The following is a 6688-nucleotide window of genomic DNA, read 5'->3' as shown; positions in this document are numbered from 1 at the left end:
TTATTATAATGGAAGCAATCTTCGGTACATAATGCACCCACATGAAGCACTTCAATGCATAAAATTGTAAATACTACAAACACAGCATCCTGACGCGTCGCTAGCACAAAATCATTGATGAGAGTTTCTCACAAAACATGATTGAATTGGATTGGAGCCAACTTTATTTGTGCCTGCAGTTGGGCGCTCGCGCGCCCCGACCAGGGCCTACGTCATCTACGAAGTCGCCGTTACTCGGCGCGAGTCTTCGCTCGCCGTTGCCGGCTCCCTGGATCCCTGCCTTTCGAGCGCCCCGAGCACCTGCTGGACGGCCCAGAGCGGTTCGTCTCGGTCGTAGCTCTTCGCGGCTGCCTCGAGCCGCGGTGGTATCGTTCGTGATTTTGCTTCAGGATTTTTAACGCAGTCCTACAAGATGTGCGTGTAATCTGCAGTCTCCCTCCGGCACACTCTGCGCTTATCGGTCGGATATGTCTCGGGGTACATGCGCTGCATCAGTCCCGGGCTCGGGAGCGATCCGGTCTGGAGCTGTCTCATTAGTACCGCCTCCGCTCGACTCAGCCTCGGGTGTGGGGGTGGGAGAGTCCGACGAGCCAGGCGGCAGGCCTTCGTGATTTGGTTGTAATCCTTCATGCGGTCCTTGCTTCTGAACCACGTCGGACGGTCTGTCGCCGGGGAGCGGTTGGTTAGCGCTCGCGCCGCTGCGTGTGCCGTCTCATTGTGGTTCTCATTTCGTTCCGACAAGTCGCCCGCGTCGCCGGCAACCACTTGAATCTTACTTTTCTGTCTTGTAGTTTGACCGGTCGCAGTACGCGCTCGGCCTCCCTGCAGATTTGGCCTTTGGCGAAGTTTCGCACCACCTGTCTCGAGTCGCTCAGCACCGTGTGGCAGTCTGCGTCGGCGAAGGCCAGGGCGATGGCTACCTCCTCCGCTTATTCCGCGCCGGCACTTCTCACGCTCGCTGCCGTCCTCGTGGCACCGGTTGACGCGTCTATGACGACCGCTGCGAAGGTGTTCCGTTGGTATTCGGCCGCGTCCGCGTACCGCGCGTGTTCGTCGTTGGCATGCTGGTCGATGGCAGCCTTGGTCCTCACCGCTCTTCTTCCCTTGTTGAACTCGGGATTCATGTTCTTCGGTATGGTGTCGATTCTAGTCTGACGTCGGACCTCTTCGGGGACGGGGAGCTTCATTTCCACCTCGTTCTTGCGTCCTATTCCCAGGTCATCCAGTATCTTCCTCCCGGTTTTGGTCATGGACAGCCGCTCCAGTTGAGAGATCCGTTGCGCTTCGGCTATTTCTTCAAGCGTATTGTGTATCCTGAGTTGCAACAAGCAGGTCGTGTTCGTGGACTCGAACAGGCCCAGCGCCGTCTTGTACGCTCTTCTAATGAACGCGTTGATTTTGTTATGTTCGTGTTGCAGCCATCTGTGGTAGGCTGTAACGTACGCGACGTGGCTGATGACGAAGGATTGGACGAGCCTAATTAGGCTCTCCTCTCTCATACCAGCCTTCCAGGAAGTGACTCGTTTGAGGAGTCGAATCGTGTTGGCTGCTTTTGCCGTAAGACGGGTGATGGTTTCGCTGTTTCTTCCATGCTTTTCGATGACCATGCCTAGTATCCTAATCTTGCCGACCTCGGTGATCCCGTTGCCGGATTTGGTTATGATTCTGATTTTTTCCTTTTCGCGTTGTCTGGTCTTGCCTCTGCTGTGTTTGGTACGTGGGAGTATAAGAAGCTCCGATTTGCTCGGCGAGCATCTCAGTCCGGTGCCTTCCAGCTGGTCTTCTATTGCGTCGACGGCGGCTTGCAGCGAGCCCTCGATGTGGGCGTCGCTGCCACCGGTCACCCACAGCGTGATATCGTCCGCGTAGATGGTGTGCCCGACGTCTTCGATGTCCGCGAGCTTTTCGGCCACTCCGATCATTATCAGGTTGAACAGCATCGGCGGAATGACCGATCCCTGCGGTGTGCCGGTGCTGCCGAGCTTCTTCTTTTGCGCCTGTAGGTCGCCTGCTCGTAGCTCGGCGGTCCTGTCCGTGAGGAAGTCCTTGATGTAGTTGTAGGATCTTTCGCCCATGTTGGGCTTGGAGACTTGGGAGAGAATCGCCGAGTGATTCACTTTTTCGAAGGCGCTCTACAGGTCGAGCCCTCGGATTGCTTTGTTGTCGCGGGCGCTGCCGCCATTGTCGATGATTTGGTATTTGAGCTGCAGCATCGCGTCCTGCGTGCTTAGGTGCTCTCTGAAGCCGATCACCGTGGCCGGGTACAGCCGTTCTCTTTCCAGGTAGTCTTCCCACCTGTTGAGCAGGACGTGCTCCAGCACCTTGCCCCGCAGGACGTGAGCGAGAAGAGCCGGAGGTTATCCGTGTCGAACGGCTTCCTTGGCTTGGGGTTCAGGATGGTCTTAGCTGTCTTCCACAGCTTAGGCAGTGCGCCCGCTCACCAGCACTTGTTGAAATATTTTGCGAGGTTTTCAGTCGAGCCGTCGTCGAGGTTCTTGAGCGCCTTGTTGGTGGCGAGGACCGGGCCGGCTACCGACCGCTGTTGAGGTCGAGCAGGGCCGCGCGTACCTCCTCGACGTCGATGCCACGATCGAGCTTCGCGTTAGGTAGGCCGCCGTACGGCGCGTGTTGTTTGGTGGGTGTAGTTGGCAGGTATTTGTCGTTGATGCGCCTGGTGACTTTGTCGGCGCCGTGCACTGAGACCGCCCGATGTATGAGCCGGGCGAGTCTGTCCCTTTGGTGCGACTTGGTCTTGGTTTCATCTCGTCAAGCAGGTGCCGCATCAGGTTCCATGTCTTCCCGCTGTGCATTTGCCCGTCTGCCACTTTGCAGATCTCGTTCCACTCTTGCGTGCAGAGCGCGCGGCAGTGATCCTGAATCACTCGTTTCAGCTCCGCCCCCTTCTTTCTGAGTCTGTGGTTAAGCCGTAGTCTCTTCCAGCGATTGAGTATCGTCTGTTTGGCTTCGATGAGATGCGCAAGCCGGCTGTCTACTTTGTCGACCTCCGCGCCCGTTTCAATTTCTTTGGGCACGTCGCGTACTCTCTTGGTGATTTCGGCCGTCCACGAGAAATAATAGCGCCCACGGCTTTGTAAAGTAAAAAAGAGTTCTCGATAATGCGTTTTTCTACGTTTTTTCTCGCATTGTACTCCGCAGCTTAGCGTTTAGTTCACTTCAGCATTGGTCGAGGGCTGTCAAATTCTGCATGCGTTGCATTACGAACTACGAAGTGAAGATGGACAGGGTGAAGTGGAGTTGGCGCGTGTGTAAGCAACGTAGTCAAAGAATTGTGTTTTGTACTTTGCGACTGAGCAGCAAGCGCAAATCTGGAGGCAACTATGCTTTAATTGGGTTCCATTGATCAGAAAACAGCGGAAGACTCGGACAAAAAGTCGGCTAGCAGTGAACAAAACAGCGGATGGACAAAATAGTAATTTCTAAGAATATTGAATCTTTCTTTCGGTTCTACTGTTTCGGCAAGGAAAAAGAATATAATGGACAGAGAAAACAAGAACAGCTGCATCAACAAAGCAAACTAGAAAAAAATATGGGGATGCAGAGACTGCCGGAGATGTAAAGTTTAGGGATTGCAGAAAATGTACATTTTCTGGCGCTTGAGACTAGGAACAGTGCTACGAGTTCCTTGAGCGCGGACCTTTTGTGACGAAACCAGCCACACGGCTTCTAGCAACTATGTACGGCTTTTTCTGTCTCACTAGTTCATTGAGAAATCCTTTCTTTTTCGATGATCCAATGCGCAAACCACATCTGCTTTCTCTGAATATACCTTCCTTTTCTCACTTTAGTAATGCGTTAATAGGCATGTTGCCCACACTGCCCTCTGGGCCCGAAAACGAAGCAGTCGCAAGTTCTACCAAGGCCGATCATCGCGTCGCTGGTTCATGAACAAACCGTGTGGCGTAACCACCGTCTATGAAAGTGGCGAATAAAGTTTTTGCTTCTCTTTCACCATCTGCAAGACTCAGTCTTTCGTCTCGCAAAATCCTAACAGGATATAGTAGATGCTAAATTCATATTTTATCTCTGCTCTCGAGAATCCTCGCGCTCGGCAACCGAGAACGGGAATTCCCAAGCAGAATGAACGTGCTACTTTACGTACTCTCGGGCGTGGGTATGAAAAGCATTCTAAACCGATATTGTTTATGTAAGAAATATACTCCGTATTGCTTGGCTTTTTGTAGCCTGCTTTGTACACTGACACATTGCACTTACACCCTGCTAAAATCCCTTTGGGGATTGCAGCATATGTAAAAAAAATTATAGAAAATTGAGGAAAAGCAGCTCTTTACGCCAAAGGGTGATGTCAGTACTCTCTCTGTTTTTAAGCAGCAAGCGCTCTGCGGAAACGTCACAAGCGAACTTTGTCGATTCGGGTACCTAGTGACCGGGGCACTCCTCCAGAAAAACGCAATGCCCTTGGTGGCGGTAGAAGCCGTCGGCGCAGTAGCAGCCATAGACACAGTCAGCAGTGCAAATGGGTCCCACGACCGGTGTTTCGCATGTGCCTTCAGCGCAGCTGCTGCTCACGCACTCCTTCCATGTCTCGTTCTCCCCGCAAGCCTGGGGCGTCCTTTGTGCTTTGGAAAAGGAAGCAAAACAGACTGTGGCATAAACTCGCCCCTGAACACGTGAGAGGGTCTCGAGATCAAATACTCGCTCCTGCGTCCGCATTAGGATGGGAATGTAGTGAAAGAAACAACTGCTTTTGACAGACTTCGCACACACTCCGCGGCCCCGAACCCGTGACTTTGCTGAGCAGCTCCACATGGCACGTTACATACAACAGACGCAGAAGTCTTCCAAACCCTCGACAACGCAACGTACAGCAGCGATTACGACAGCGTCTGCTCATCGTCTGGCACCTTCGACATGAACGGGGGCATCTGTGTGTGTACCCTTCAGGTATGCGCGGAAGGTCCAGGCGCGCCCATCGAGGCATCTTATAGCGGGTCGTTCGAAATCTAGGAGGTAATGCAATTGACTAAGACTCATCTGCGCGCCCAACTTCACGCCGCTCTTATACAGAAGGAGCGTAGCATCATTTGGTCATTTTATAGTACTTCACGGTGTGTGTTTCAAGCACGAAAGAAGGGATAATTGGTGATGCTGACTTAGATGACCAGTTAAGACTATCTTATGGACAAGAAGAATAAGGATATGATGCATTTTATTTGTATAGGGGGGGCGGGGGGGAGCAGTTGAGTGCTGCTATGAAATTCTCGTAGAGCGCCCGTGTCACAACCGCGGGGTTTGGGGTTCAGACTAACAGTGAGATTCTTTTTTTTCTTTCTTAATTTATTTTACGTTACCTAAGCGTGTGACCGCCACATTACAGATGAAGCCGTACTCCGAGCTCACAACTGTTTAACGGAATCAAATCATCCTCAACTTATACTTAAGCGCACGTGCAGTAACGAATCCTATGGCTGGTCAAACTTACAACAGTCCACTAAGGCGTCTCTTGGAGCCCCTAATACAGCTTCAGGGCTTCAAACACGCACATTTAAACCCCTCGGTAGTCTGATCCTGATAACGCTGTCACAATGCAGTCACTCAGGTGTAGGCGTGTAGACCTAGCTTATTTTATTTTCTCTGAGTTTGGCGCCAATGTCTCACCGAGTTAGAAGTACAAAACACTCGCGTAGGGGCATTGGCTCATGCGCCACGAATGCCGTTCATATAGTTTAAAATGACCCTAAAACACATTTCATCATCATGATCATCATCATGATCATCATCAACATCATCATCATGATCATCAGGCTATATTATGTCCACTGGAGGAGGAAGGCCTCTTCCTACGATCTCCAATTACCCTTGTCCTACGCCGACCGATTCCAACTAGCAGCCGCGAATTTCCTTTCATCCAACCACTCAGTCTTCTGCCATCCTTTACTGCGCTTCCCTTCTCTTGGTATCCATTCTGTAACCCTAATGGCCCAATGGTTCAATTTGCGCATTACATGACCTGCCCAGCGCCATTTTTTTCTCTTAATGTCAATTAGAATATAGGCTATACCCCATTTGCCCTCTGATCCAAATCGCTCTCTTTCTGTCTCTCAAGGTTAGGCCTAGCATTCTTCCTTCCATCGCTCTTTGTGAGGTCTTAAACTTGTTCTCAAGCTTCTTTCTCAGTCTCCGAGTCTCTGCCCCATATGTCAGCACCGGTAAAATGCACTGATTGTACACCTTCCGTTTCAATAATAACGGCAAGCTTCTAGTCAGGAGCTGACAATGTCTGCCGTATGCGATTCAACCCATTTTTATTCTTCTATGAATTTGCTTCTCATGATCAGCTGGCATCTGAGGGTTTTTTTGCTTTGCCGGTTGTATTACTCGCGCACTGACCGCCTAACCGGCTCTTCTAATGCCACAAAAACATGCCGCCAACGACAGCTCTGAATGCTCCCTAACCTCTCGCTTCCCCAACGCCCTCCCATGACCCCTTCCTTTTTCTTTCTTGTTGTTTTTCCCCCACCTTTTTTTCTTCTTGGTGTCCTCCCCCCCGTTTTTTTTTTCTCTCTCCTTTTCTTTGTTTTCTTTCGTCACCACCTTCCCACTCTCCCGCTCTTGTCCCCTTGTCTTGGAAACGGCGCTCACAGATGTCGGTCGACAGCGCTCATTGCCTTTGAAGTCTCTCCCTTTATAACCAGCCGCCACCGACGAT

General features: G+C 51.4%; 1 pseudogene; it reads right to left on the bottom strand.

Annotated features, from left to right (window-relative positions):
• Positions 1 to 216: 216 nt before the first annotated feature.
• Positions 217 to 2213, bottom strand: LOC142579038 (uncharacterized; annotated as a pseudogene).
• Positions 2214 to 6688: the final 4475 nt, after the last annotated feature.

The sequence above is a fragment of the Dermacentor variabilis genome, chromosome 1 (assembly GCF_050947875.1).
Source record: "Dermacentor variabilis isolate Ectoservices chromosome 1, ASM5094787v1, whole genome shotgun sequence".
NCBI classification, from domain to species: domain Eukaryota; kingdom Metazoa; phylum Arthropoda; class Arachnida; order Ixodida; family Ixodidae; genus Dermacentor; species Dermacentor variabilis.
Note: the sequence above shows the minus strand (reverse complement) of the source record. Positions and strands in the feature narration are given on the sequence as shown.